Raw genomic sequence first — 14,763 nt, forward strand, 5'->3', positions numbered from 1 at the left:
CATCTTTTTGAGATTTAAAAAATCAAGTCTGTAATTTATCCCATCAGATAAATCATAAAAATAAGTTTAATTTGACACCCAATTTACTTTCATATCTTCAGTATTAAAAAAGGTATGGCCATTTTCATACTCTGGAATTAGCATCTTGTTCCCTATTACTTTTCTATTGACTTAACTCAAAAGCTGTGATCGAGGACAGTCAAAATTGAATTGAATTTGAATTGAATTGAATTGAATTTCCTTTATTCAGATTCAGATTCAGATTCAGATTCAATTTTAATTGTCATTGTCAGTGTACAGTACAGAGACAACGAAATGCATTTAGCATCTCCTTTGAAGAGCGACATAGCAAACGATTTTGAATTAAAAAAATAAATAATAAGTGTCCGTGGGGGGGGGGGTGATTGGCAGTCACCGAGGTACGTTGTTTAGTAGATTGACAGCGGCCGGAAAGAAGCTGTTCCTCGACCTGCTGGTTCGGCAACGGAGAGACCTGTAGCGCCTCCCGGATGGTAGGAGGGTAAACAGTCCATGGTTGGGGTGAGAGCAGTCCTTGGCGATGCTGAGCGCCCTCCGCAGACAGCGCTTGCTTTGGACAGACTCAATGGAGGGGAGCGTGGAACCGGTGATGCGTTGGGCAATTTTCACCACCCTCTGCAATGCCTCCCGGTCGGAGACAGAGCAGTTGCCATACCAAACTGTGATGCAGTTGGTAAGGATGCTCTCGATGGTGCAGCGGTAGAAGTTCACCAGGATCTGAGGAGACAGATGGACCTTCTTCAGTCTTCTCAGGAAGAAGAGACGCTGATGAGCCTTCTTGATCAGAGTAGAGGTATTGTGGGTCCAAGAGAGGTCATCGGAGATGTTGACTCCCAGGAACCTGAAGCTAGAAACACGTTCCACCTCCGTCCCGTTAATGTGGATGGGGGTGTGCGTGCCGCCTCTGGACTTCCTGAAGTCTACAATGAGCTCCTTGGTCTTCTTGGAGTTAAGGGCCAGGTTGTTGTCAGCGCACCATGCTGCTAAGTGCTGGACCTCCTCCCTGTAGGCCAGCTCATCGTTGTTGCTGATGAGGCCAATCACCGTTGTATCATCTGCATACTTGATGATGGTGTTAGTACCATGTACATGTGTGCAGTCATAGGTGAAGAGGGAGTAGAGGAGGGGGCTCAGCACACAGCCCTGAGGGACGCCGGTGTTCAGGGTGAGGGTTGAAGAGGTGTGCTTGTCTAACCTCACAGACTGGGGTCTGTTGGTTAGAAAGTCCAGTATCCAGTTGCAGAGGGAGGGGTCGATGCCCAGGTTACCGAGTTTGGTGATCAGTTTTGATGGAATAATGGTGTTGAATGCTGAGCTGTAATCGATGAACAGCATTCTTACATAAGTGTCTCTGTTGTCAAGGTGGGAGAGGGCGGAGTGAAGTGCCGTTGAGATGGCATCCTCCCGTACTCCTTACGGTCTGAACGAAATTTCGTGCCTGCAGTCATATGATACAATAATAAACAACAATAAACACAAATTAACATCCACCACAGTGAGTCCTCCAAACACCTCCTCACTGTGGTGGAGGCAAAAATCTTAGGGCTGCAGTCTCTTCCCTCTTCTCCCTCTGCGCTGAGGCAATTCCCCACCGGGCGATGGTACAAACAGTCCCGCAGCTCACCGAACCCCGCGAACGGGCCGGTTCAAACACTGCGGCCCGGGGTGGTCGAAGCCGCCGCACCTCCAGTCCAGCACACGCAGCCGCCGGCCCGCGGCTGAACCCAGGACTCTGGACACCGCCGCCAGAACGTCGTCCCAGCCACCGGAGCACCGTCCCAGCCCCCGGACCGGATCGCCCTCACGTGAGTACCGTTCCACCCTCAGGCTGGGCCACTCCGACGGGAGTGCCGTTCCTCCCTCGGGCTGGGCCACTCCCAGCGGGAGTGCCGTTCCTCCCTCGGGCTGGGCCACTCCAGCGGGAGTGCCATTCCTCCCTCGGGCTGGGCCACTCCAGCCCCTCACCATGCCGCTCTCACGGGAGCACCGTTCCATCCCGGGCTGGGCCGGGAGCGAGCCCAGGACGAGTCCTGTCAGCTGCCTCCAGAGTCCCGAGGTCGCCGGCTCCGCTAGGCCTCAGCGTAGATGGAGGCAAAGAAGGGGGATACGACGAAAAGGTCGTATTACCCCGAAGGGAGTGACAGCAGCCCCCGTTTCACCCCCCACCCCCCTCCCCACATAAACACAGCCTAAAAACCAAAAACATAACTAGACAAAACGAAAAAAAACAACACAAAAAAGTAAAAGACAAACGGACTGCAGGCGAGCCGCAGCCGTTCCCAGCGCCGCCACTTCCGGATGCCAAAAAGCCCATAACCTTCTTAAAAATTAAGAGAACTGAATGAAATTTTCTGTTATTATAGATTGAAGCATTCTAAAACAAATATAAAATAATCTTACTTGAAATTAAAGCATATAATTAGTTAGTTACCTAATTGTAGCTAATTACAAAATTCAATTACTAGATCTAAACATCTATCAATTTCTTAAGAAAAGGTTAACATTTTTAAATAGCCTGTGTCCAAATAACATTCACACAAGAATTCATAATATAACGATTTTTAAATCTCATTGTCATGAATTTATAGGCCAAATGGAAGGAATTTAGTGTTTAATTCCCGTAAATTAATGGCCATTTAAATCATCTAGCGAGTGGGATTTTGTGGAATGCGATCGTTTGGAACGTTGCGGTTGCAGTGAATTTGAACCCCATGTCGGCAGGAAAAATACTGCCCGTTCGGATGGGGCCCAAGTCACCTTCTCGCAACGTGAAATTTTGATTAAAGGCATCTTAAGAAACACTTTTTAATGTAAAAATAAACGGCATACCTTGCTTTGTCCCGTAAGTGAGATCCGTCCCGTTGTCGGCGTTCACGGCTTTAGAAAATGATTGTTAATTTACTCTAGCAATTAAATTATCCAGCGGTTTAAAAATAACTCCAGAGAACGAATGTCAGAGCATTTTTTCTTCAGCAACTTAAACAGCCTGACGAACATTGATTTGTTCCAAACCAGCTTAAACCACTTGGAGAAAATGGCATTTTAACCCGCCCCCCTCTCAAAGGCGCCAAAGTCGCGCACACGGGCAGTGACAGAACTGCAGCGCCGCTGAAGGTAAGTTTTGTAACATACCTACCGGGGTTAGATTCTGACTGCTGTAATTTGTACCTTCTTCCCGTATTCACGTGGGTTTTCTCCGAGATCTTCGGTTTCCTCCCTCACTCCAAAGACGTACAGGTTTGTAGGGTAATTGGCTTGGAAAAGTGTAAATTGTCCCTTGTGTGTGTAGGATAGTATCGGGGGATTGCACATAAGGTCATCGGGTCAAAGGGCGCGACGCACTGCGCAGCTCAATCCATCTGGAGTGCATGGCAGCTTCCGGCATACACTGTTAACACACGAAAAGTGTACTTTCTTACCTGTTCAAAAATGCCAAAATGGTAAATAACTGTGCATGGTGAATGAGCGCTCTGAGCTAAATGCTCTAGTACCTTTGCTCTGAACCCGTGCAACAATGTGTAAATGGCCGAAGGAGTGCATCCCTCGGGACAGCCCCCACTCTCCACCCAGGGTCAGCGCTGTCCGGCCACGGCCACCCTCTCCCTGTTCGGCCATACTGTCACGGGCTGTGGGTCGGCAGCGCCCACACACGTGACCCGGTTGAGCGGGACCAAGGCTTCTGGCAGCGGACACACGGGGACACAAACCCGGATAGGTCCCCGTCATCTGCAGCAGAGTTGAGGACAGTTTGGTCCCTCCGTCCACACAGAGTCACTGACCGTGCTGCATCAGCACTCCCCCGACCCCTCCCCCCCCCCCCCCCCCCCGACAACCCCCCCCCCCTCCCCCAGGCCACCCGGCAACATCCCCGTCAGCTGCAGCAGAGTTGGGGACAGTCTGGTCCCTCCGCACAAGATTACAGCATCTTCGGTTTCATGTGGGTACACAAAAATGCTGGAGAAACTCAGCTGGTGCAGCAGCATCTATGGAGCGAAGGAAATAGGCAACGTTTCGGGCCGAAACCCTTCTTCAGACTGATCGGGTGGTGGGGGGCGGGGAGAAGAAAGGAAGAAGGAGGAGCCCGAAGGCAGAAGGGCTGAGGAAGGGGAGGAGACAGCAAGGACTAACAAAATTGGGAGAATTCAATGTTCATGCCCCCAGGATGCAGACTCCCCAAGTGGAATATGAGGTGCTGTTCCTCCAATTTCCGGTGTTGCTCACTCTGGCCATGGAGGAGACCCAGGACAGAGAGGTCGGATACGGAGTGGGAGTGGGAGGGGGAGTTGAAGTGCTGAGCCACCGGGAGATCAGGTTGGTTATTGCGGACCGAGCGGAGGTGTTCGGCGAAACGATTGCCCAACCTCTGCTTGGTCTCACCGATATAGATCTGCTGACATCTAGAGCAGCGGATGCAATAGATGAGGTTGGAGGAGATGCAGGTAAACCTCTGTCGCACCTGGAACGACTACTTGGGTCCTTGAATGGAGTCGAGGGGGGAGGTGAAGGGACAAGTGTTGCATCTCTTGCGGTTGCAACGGAAAGTGCCCGGGGAGGGGGTGGTACGGGAGGGAAGGGAAGAATTGACAAGGGAGTTATGGAGGGAGCGGTCTTTGCAGAAGGCAGATATGGGGGGAGATTGGAAGATGTGGTGAGTGGTGGGGTCACGTTGGAGGTGGTAAAACTGACGGAGGATTACTTGTTGTATTTGACGGCTGGTGGGATGAAAGGTGAGGACTAGGGGGACTCTGCACTTGTTGCGAGTGGGGATGGGGAGAGAGAGCAGTGTTGCAGGGTATGGAAGAGAACCTGGTGAGAGCTCATCTATAGTAGGGGAGGGGAACCCCCGTTCCCTGATGAATGAGGACATTTCCGATGCCCTGGTGTGGAACACTTCATCCTGGGAGCAGATGCGGCATGGACGGAGGAATTGGGAGTAGGGGATGGAGTCCTTACAGGAAGCAGGGTGGGAAGAAGTGTAGTTCAGATAGCCATGGGTCAGCAGGTTGTTTTGTTCTGTTTCTTGTGTCTCCACTTACTTGTTTGAAGTACTCAGGACATGGACTTCAAAAGCAATGCGAGCATTTGTTGACCCATCCCCATTGGACCAAAGTTTAAAGGAGATGTGCAAGGCAAGATTTTTACACAGAAGGTGATGGGTGCCTGGAACATACTGTGAGGGGTGGTGGTAGAGGCAGTTATGACTGTGGTGTTTAAGAGGCACATGGATAGGCAGAGAATGGAGGGATAAGGATCATGTGCAGGCAGAAAGGATTAGTTTTGTATGGCAAGGGTATTGTGAGTGAAGGGCCTGTACCTGTGCCAACAATTCGCTGTTCTGTGGCAGCTGACGGTAGCAGATGACTAGAAGGACTACTTCTACTAATCTCATGCTGTTGGTTGGGTCAGCGAAGTGTGGGACCAGCTGGACATTAAGGTATCCAAGGATTATGAGGTGAGTGGACACTGAAGGATGTGGGGAGTGAGGGGAGAGCGGAGTCCTGGGATCTTTTGCCGAGGGTCACCGCCCAGCTTGGCCTGTGGACTTTGGGAGTCGCGGTCTCCGGTAGGAAGCGGACGATTCAGAAACTCCAAGCCGATGAGTGTGTTCTTCCGTTCCGACGTCGGAGTTCCAATCATCCCGGCAAGAGGGTCTGAACATCGGGCCGCCGTAGTGGCGACTGCGGAGGACTCAAAGACCCCGACCACAGGTGAACAAAGAGGAAGATGACTGAACTTTATTGCCTTCCCTCACAGTGGGAAACGTTGATTCCGCTGTGTGGGGATGTTCATGTTAATTTCTATTGTATATTGTTTATTCGTATGGCTGTATGGTAACTCAAATCTCACTGTACCAATTGGTGCATGAGACAATAAATGTAATATGAGCTTGAGTAGGATAAACTGAGGGAAATGAGAAACCAACATATTTCATTGGTTCTAGACACCCTCAGCAAAATCTCTATTTGAGACAATTAGGATGAGCTATTGGGTCGATAAGAAATGAATAGAATTGCTACCAGTCCCCGCTTGATTGTGTTATGCCCAACCTACGAAGATGCAACTTATACAATACGATAAAACTTCATCCCAGGAGGGAAATTGGTCTGCCAACAAGTGGTTGGCAGAAAGGAAACAAAGAGTAGGGATTAACTGGTCCCTTGCAGGGTGACTTGGACAGGTTGGGGGAGTGGGCAGATGCATGGTAGATGAAGTTTAATGCGGATAAATGTGAGGTTATCCACTTTTGTAGCAGGACAGGAAGGCAGATTACTATCTAAATGGCGTCAAGTTGGGAAAAGGGGAAGTACAACGGGATCTGGGGGTCCTTGTACATCAGTCTATGAAAGTAAGCATGCAGGTACAGCAGGCAGTGAAGAAAGCGAATGGCATGTTGGCCTTTTTAAAAAGCGGAATCGAATATAGGAGCAAAGAGGTTCTGCAGTTGTACAGAGCCCTAGTGAGTCCACACCTGGAGTATTGTGTGCAGTTTTGGTCCCCTAATTTGAGGAAGGACATTCTTGCTATTACAAGGTTAATTCCCGGGGTGGCAGGACTGTCATGCTGAGAGAATGGAGCAGTTGGACTTGTACACTCGCTAGCAGGTTCTTTTGCAAGTTGCAAGCTCTCAAGAGTTAGAAATATAACTCGAGAATTAAAAATAGGAATAGACTACGGGTGCTGTCTGTACGGAGTGTGTACCTTCTCCCCGTGACCTGGGTGGGTTTTCTCCGAGATCTTCGGTTTTCTCCCACACTCCAAAGACATACAGGTATGCAGGTTTAAGAAGGAACTGCATGCTGGAAAATCGAAGGTAGACAAAAATGCTCAAGAAACTCAGCGAGTGAGGCAGCATCTATGGAGCGAATGAAATAGGCAATGTTTCGGGTAGAGACCCTTCTTTGTTGCCTATTCTACTTCGCTCCATAGATGCTGCCTCACTCACTGAGTTTCTTCAGGTATGTTAGGTTAATTGGCTTTGTAAATGTAAAAATTGACCCTAGTGGGTATAGGATAGTGTTAATGTGCGGATATTGCTGGTCAGCGCAGACCCGGTGGGTCGAAAAGGCCTGAATCTCTAAACTAAACTCCATTCCTTCAAAATCCCTGGATCAACAACCTGGAACTTCCTTCAGAGCACTCTGGACTTCCTTCAAAAGAAGATCCGTCAAGCTTCAATAAGGCAACATCACTATCTTTGCAAAGCCAATTGGAGATAGGCAATAAATGCAAGACTTGGCGGCAATGCTCATATCTGACCAAATTAATTCTAAATTAAAATCTTGCTCGCAAGGTAGCAACCTGTGTTGTAAGAAATTCAGTGACTTGATCTAGGTAGGCATGTTTTACACTGGCCATTGCCCTTTTATCTCGTAGTTCACTAGTATTCACATTAACATTTGCACAAATATCTCTTTAAAATGCACGTGGATTAGGTCGAATGATAATTTGAAAAGTCATTGCATTGCTACTCATTGAGTACACCAAGATGTATTCATCCACAGCCATACATTTCCCACCTCTGACAATAATATGATTGGTACATAGTTTACAGCTGTTAACTTTTATCAAGTAAAAAAAAACTTTCTTAGATGGTACAAGGTGTGTCTCATACTCCTGACATGTAAAGGACACACCCAGCTAGTGAAGAAGCTGAAATGTATCTGTACAACTAAAAAAATGTAGTCTATTTGGAAAATCCAGTTCTTATGACAGAGCAACTAAATTCAAGGGAACAGGTTTACAATTCCCTCGAGCAGAAATGATTGTTGCCACTTCAAACTGGAATATTGAAAGATTAACAAATTTGACACCACTTCTGGTGCATTTCGCATTCGTTCTCTTACGGGTAACACTGACAATTTATTGTTAATTATTCACTAAACTGTATCTTTCTAGGGCCTTTCAGAAGAAGGAAATTAAAAACCGAACACATTACTCTGGGTTTGGAATCAGGTTGCAGTCCAGCATAAGGGCTGCCGATGGCTCTCCCTTCATGGCGTTGTCGATACCAACGTTGTAAGATATTTAGATGATTTAATTAACTGCATTTAAATTTCTCCAATGGCACAGTTGGATTTGAACTCATGTTTCCACATTACTAGTTCAGATCTCTGGCTTGCCAGGATAGTGCCCAACACCTGCTTTTCCTGCATCTTTCTATTCATTTATGTATAGTATATGATGCCAGGTCTCATAGCTCTTATAGTTCCTTAGGTCTCAGAGTTCCTTATATTGTTCTTTTTATTTCTTTACAAGACATGACCAGCCGGAAGCTGCTGAGTTGAGCGGAATACTCTGAGTGAAGCCGGAGTGGGACCGGGATCTGTATAATTCAGTTTGAGGAAGTCTTTCCTATATTGTCTTTCCTATATTCCTATATAAGCCTTTTGTATCGTTTCAGCCTTTTCTGTTGTGCATCTATTTGGCTTCTTAGGTCTTTCCTATACCAACTCATAGAAACATAGAAACATAGAAAATAGGTGCAGGAGTAGGCCATTCGGCCCTTCGAGCCTGCACCGCCATTCGATATGATCATGGCTGATCATCCAACTCAGTATCCCATCCCTGCCTTCTCTCCATACCCCCTGATCCCTTTAGCCACAAGGGCCACATCTAACTCCCTCTTAAATATAGCCAATGAACTGGCCTCAACTACCTTCTGTGGCAGAGAATTCCAGAGATTCACCACTCTCTGTGTAAAAAATGATTTTCTCATCTCGGTCCTAAAAGACTTCCCTCTTATCCTTAAACTGTGACCCCTAGTTCTGGACTTCCCCAACATCGGGAATAATCTTCCTGCATCTAGCCTGTCCAACCCCTTAAGAATTTTGTAAGTTTCTATAAGATCCCCCCTCAATCTTCTAAATTCTAGCGTGTACAAGCTGATACAAAGTACTGTCTGAACTTTTACAGTAGCCCTCTTTTGCTTAATCCACTGTCTAATCACTATACCCTTGTAGGCAGCCTGAATGGTAATAGTTGCATACCTCGTTGACTGATATTGCACAAACTAGGAATGCCCTATTTAGTATGCGTTGACCCATCTCTGGGACGAAATGACTGCTTGTCGCATAGCTCTGTAGCGTAACCTTGATCGGTATCCACGGTATGCAGCTTGCAGTGTGACTACAGCTGCCTTTTGCATCAAGAAATGTTTTCTTGTAATGCACATCATTAAGACTGACTTAACATGGCATGCTGCCTTGATTTTCTCAACCAATTCTCTGGCTTTAATCCCATGGTAGAAAGCCTGAATGCAAACCACTGCTTTTCTCAAACTATTATAATGTCTCACTTGGACATCCCTTATCTGGCAAGCTCTGTATCGTTGCTGTACAGCAATGGCAGACCAGCGTAGTTTCTTAAAATACTGACGCTGTTTATGCATCTGATAATAAGTCTGTATGACCTTGGCAGATTTGTGCATGCACAGCAATTGCTTTCGAACAAGCATTCATCGGTAGACATCCTGAAGCAGTACAACGCTTCTGCGTACCTTCATGTAAGTCTTGCAATCACTTTCCATTTGAAGGTGTGCCCTATAATGGGTTTGTAATATTATAGCTGCTAATTTCATTGTCCTGTATGGACGGTATACTCTGTGCCTTCGAAATGCTGCTTGTATTACCATTGCTGCCTTCTGTTTGTTCCAGATCTCTCTCCGTACCTTCATACCCTTGAATGCAGCTTGAATAGTTAGGGTTGCCCTCTGGATGGCAATGTTCCTTTGCATTTGACTTTTGTCCCTTTGCCTTTGACCTTTGGCCTTTTACACTTGACCTTCGTCACTTGGCATTTGACTTTTGTCACTTTGTCCTTGACTTTTGTCACTTTGCACCTCCCGTTTGTCCTTTGAAGGACTCCCTGCCTTCTTTAGTTCAGGCTCCTTGCCTCTGGATGCCCTTGGAGGTTTTGGCAAGAAATTAGCCATTAATGCCTCCTTACACTCCTCGTACATTTTGTCCGTGGGCTTTGCTGGCTGCAGTAACATACGTAAGGTCTGACCCTCTTCCTAAGCCTAATAAAAACCATGCTCTCTTCTTCTCCTCTGCAGTGATATAATTGGAAATGAAGCAAGTCTTCGGTCCATTTCTCAAAATCTAAACACCCAGAATCTAGCTGGGGCACCTTTCCTACAATTTGAAAAGCCATGCTACCCTGTTGCTATTCAGGTGCACTATCTTCAGTTCTCTCACTGTGTTTTCTGCATTGGACTTAATCCTTTTACACACTAAGAAGTGATCCAGCCCACTGACTATTACTAATACTTATAATAATAGATTTATACTATTAACCAACATTTTATGTTCATAGCCAACTAGAACATTTTAAACCATATTCCTACTATGCACATACATTTACTATTAATAACAGTGACCAATGCATTACATCCAAACAGTCCTGTTTTGACTTTGAAGGAATATTGAACAATGAATTACATTCAACAGTCCCGCATTTACTTTGAAGGCTTTCACCGATCCAGCTTGTCGGCCTATTGACATCGGCGCCTCCTCGACCTCTCGGGCTGTCCCCACCGTTACTTTTGAAGATGCTGGAGGATTTTCTAGAGCAATAGGATACTCTAGAGGATACTCTAGAGGATACTGATCTCTAGAAGATACTGTTGCTGCTAGCCACTCCGGACCTCCGCTGCTGCCTCCATTGGCTCCACCGGGCCTCCCAAGCCGCTGCTAGCTTCACTGCTGTTCTAGCTGTCGCCGACTCCCGCTACTCTGCCGACTTGCTTGCCTGCTGTCTCCCGTGGACGCCCTGCGGAAGGTGAGTCTCTGGCTCCCCGCTGCTCCACCCGTCGCTGGCTCTACAGCGCAGCCTCACTCTGCTGGGCCCCCCTGCTCGGCTCCTTGCTCGCTCCACGGCCCGCCTGGCTGCTCGGCTCGTCGGGACTGTGCCCTGCTGTCGGGGGCTGGGTAAGCGCTGGGCCCCGCTTCTCTTGCGCGGACCCACTTCTCTCTCGGCTGGCTTGTCCTCACATTGGGACTGTGCCCCGCCGTTGGGGCTGGCTAAGTGCTGGGCCCCGCTTCTCTTGCATGGACCCACTTCTCTCTTGCCCGGTCTGTTTCTCTTGCCTGGCCAGCTTTCTCACTCGGCCCAAGTGCTGTGTGCTGTGTGTTTGAGTGCTGTGTCCTGCTTCTCTCACACAGACCCACTCTTCGCTTGGGGTCGGACTTCCTCTCACGTCCGGGCTTTCTCTGCTCACGGCCGTCTCTCACGACCGGGCTGACTCTGCTCCCGGCCGGCTGACTCAGTTTTCGTCGGTGGCTTCTCCGGACCTGTCCGTGGCCTTCCCAGTACTAGGCCCTCACTCGACGTCGGTGGCAGCTCCAGGGCCTGGCTGTGGGCTACACAGCCTTGTAAAATGTTCGAAGTCGGTGGCGGTCACTGGACTTGTCCGTGGCCTACACGGTACATGACCCTAGAACTCACCCGAAGTCGGTGGCAGCTGTTGGGCCTCTTTTGCCCCTTTTCCGTGGCTGCACAGCCCTGGAGCACTTCAATACCAACTCCGACCCCCGACACATGTGGCAAGGCATTCAGGCCATCACTGACTATAGATCTACCAACACCACCCCCATATCCAGCGGCGCCTCCTTCCTTGAGGAGCTTAACCACTTTTATGGCCGCTTTGACAGGGACAATCAAGAGATGGCCATCAAGGCTGCACTTACTCCCATCATCACTTAGTGCTTCGAGAGGCTGGTCCTGGCACACCTCAAAGGCTGCCTACCTCCCACACTGGACCCCTATCAGTTCGCCTACTGCAAGAACAGGAGTACAGAGGATGCCATCTCAACGGCACTTCACTCCGCCCTCTCCCACCTCGACAACAGAGCCACCTACGTGAGAATGCTGTTCATCGACTATAGCTCAGCATTTAACACCATTATACCCTCAAAACTGATCACCAAACTCAGCGACCCGGGCATCGACCCCTCCCTCTGCAACTGGATACTGGACTTTCTAATAACAGACCCTCATTTGTTAGGTCAGACAAGCACACCTCTTCAACCCTCACCCTGAACACCGGCATTCCACAGGGCTGTGTGCTGAGCCCCCTCCTCTACTCCCTCTTCACCTACGACTGCAAACCTGTATATGGTACTAACACCATCATCAAGTGTGCAGATGATACAACGGTGATTGGCCTCTTCAGCAACAACGTTGAGTCAGCCTATAGGGAGGAAGTCCAGCTCCTAGCAGCATGGTGCGCTGACAACAACCTGGCCCTTAACTCCAAGAAGACCAAGAAGCTCATTGTGGACTACAGAAGGTCTAGGAGTGGCACGCACACCCCCATTCATATTAACAGGATGGAGGTGGAACGTGTTTCCAGGTTCACGTTTCTGTGGGTCAACATCTCTGATGACCTCTCTTGGATCCACAATACCTCAACACTGGTCAAGAAGGCTCACCAGCGTCTCTGGTATGGTATGGCAACTGCTCTGTCTCCGACCGGAAAGCACTGCAGAGGGTTGCGAAAATTGCCCAACGCATCACCGGTTACTCATTCCCCTCCATTGAGTCTGTCCAAAGCAAGTGATGTCTGCGAAGGGCGCGCAGCATCGTCAAGGACTGCTCTCACCCCAGATTGTTTACCCTCCTCTCATCCGGGAGGCGCTACAGGTCTCTCCATTGCCGGAACAGCAGGTTCAAGAACAGCTTCTTCCCTGCGGCTGTTACACTACTTAACTCTGCACTTCGTTGTCTCTGTACTGTACACTGCATCATGACAATAAAGATTGAATCTGAATCTGAATCTGAAAAACGTTCCAGGTAAGTTGACACCATCGCTGTCCTGCTGGTTAGGCTTCCAGCTTTCGGCTGTGTTCTTCGGTGACACTTACTGCCCACTTGTTTTCCTTGTGTTCTTGCTTCCTGTTCCGACCTTCCTTTTCTTTGGCGCCAATTCAAAACCATTTGGCGCCAAATCTTTTTGCTTGGTGCTGTTCCACTTTGTTTCCAAATACAACCTCTATTTTAACTTGTTTTCTTTGTTCTTGGCATTCATTCTTTTGTTTCTGTTCTTATATCCTCGTCGCCAATTGTTGTGTACTTGTGTGCTTGGAACTGACTTAAAATAACACTCAGATACGGGAGTAAACTAACAAGCTTCTTTATTCCAGGACGCCACCTTGAGTCTCCCCCACCACATGCGTCCCGTCACACAAGACATAACATATCCTAATTATATCCGAACCAACCACCAACCTGGACACACTGCAGCAGAGCCACTGTTGTGCCGCTGCCGATCGGAACGCCTGTTGAATGTTTAGTAGAGTGTTAAATTTGTTCAAGATATATGTATTTTTATTTCTATTTATTTTTAATGCACACCGAATGGACACTGGTTGAGCAACGTTTTTTTGTTTCCTCTGGGTATGTGAATACTCAGGAAATGACAATAAAGATATACAATCATATCACATACATCACAATGGGGATCCTAGTTAAATGTAGTGTTTGGTGTTTTTTAATAGTGTTTTTAAATGTGTATATGTGGGGGGCAGGGGGAAACTATTTAAAATCTCTTCCCTGTCTGGGAGACCCGACCTTTTCCGTCGGGTCTCCGTTGTCGTTGGGGCCTAGCACCGTGGAGCAGCCTCCAACTGGAACGACCCGGGGGCTCGGGAGACTGCGGAGCTGTGGACTACTCACCATCGTGGGGCTGGCCGGCCTCGGAACGTGGGGAACGGTGGTGACGCCGGGTCCGGGGGGAGTGAGAGACCGCTTCCCGGAGCTCCCGCAACGCGACTTCTCCAGCCCGTGTCGCGGGGTTGGAACGACCCGGACCGGGACCGTACATCACCTGGCGCGGCTTCATGGCCGTGGGACTCACCATCGCCCGTGGGGGTTCCAACCTTGTACTTTCAGACCGGGAGCGGGGCCGTAAATCGCCCCGCGCGGCCTAAAATGGCCGTGGGACTTATCATCACCCGCCTGGGGCTTGGACATCGGGAGAGAAATTGAGAGCAGGGGAGAGAAAATACTTTGCCTTCCATCACAGTGGGTTCACTGTGATGGATGTTTGTGTGAATTTAATTGTGTGTATGTCTGTAGGACATTGTCTTTGTTTGTATGGCTGTGTAAACAAAATTTTGTTTGAGTCTCACTGGGGCTCAAATGACAATAAATTTGTATTGTATTGTATTGTATGATGTTGGCAGCCTTTTGTGACAGCCCCTCATAGATAATAATATAATAATAATAATAATAATAATAATATATTTTATTGTCATTGCACAGAGGTACAACAAGATTTGGTATGCAGCTTCCATCCGATGTAATAACTTAATCAACTAAAAATTTAGACATCCAGTGGAACAAGATTAAAAAATAACCCACTAAAACAGTATAAAGTGTAAATAGGTCTGTGCTGGGTCGACGTGCGACATGGCCATCCGAGGGAGACAGTTCGTGGGGGGTGGGCACTCAGCAGGGCCGGTTCAGAGCAGCGATAGCTCTGCGGATGAAGCTGTTCCTAAGTCTGGACGAGCGGGCGTAGGCCTTGTAACGTCTGCTGGAAGGTAGAAGTTCGAACAGACTATTGCAAGGGTGTGAGGAGTCTTTGTGGATGCTGACGGCCTTCCTGAGGCGCCGTGTACAGTAGATGCCCTCCAAGGCTGGTAGCTGTGTCCCAATTATCTTCTGTGCTCTGTGGATGACGCGCAGAAGAGCTCACCTCTCTGCCTCCGTGCAGCTGAGATA

Source organism: Leucoraja erinacea, chromosome 5 (assembly GCF_028641065.1).
Source record: "Leucoraja erinacea ecotype New England chromosome 5, Leri_hhj_1, whole genome shotgun sequence".
NCBI lineage: Eukaryota > Metazoa > Chordata > Chondrichthyes > Rajiformes > Rajidae > Leucoraja > Leucoraja erinaceus.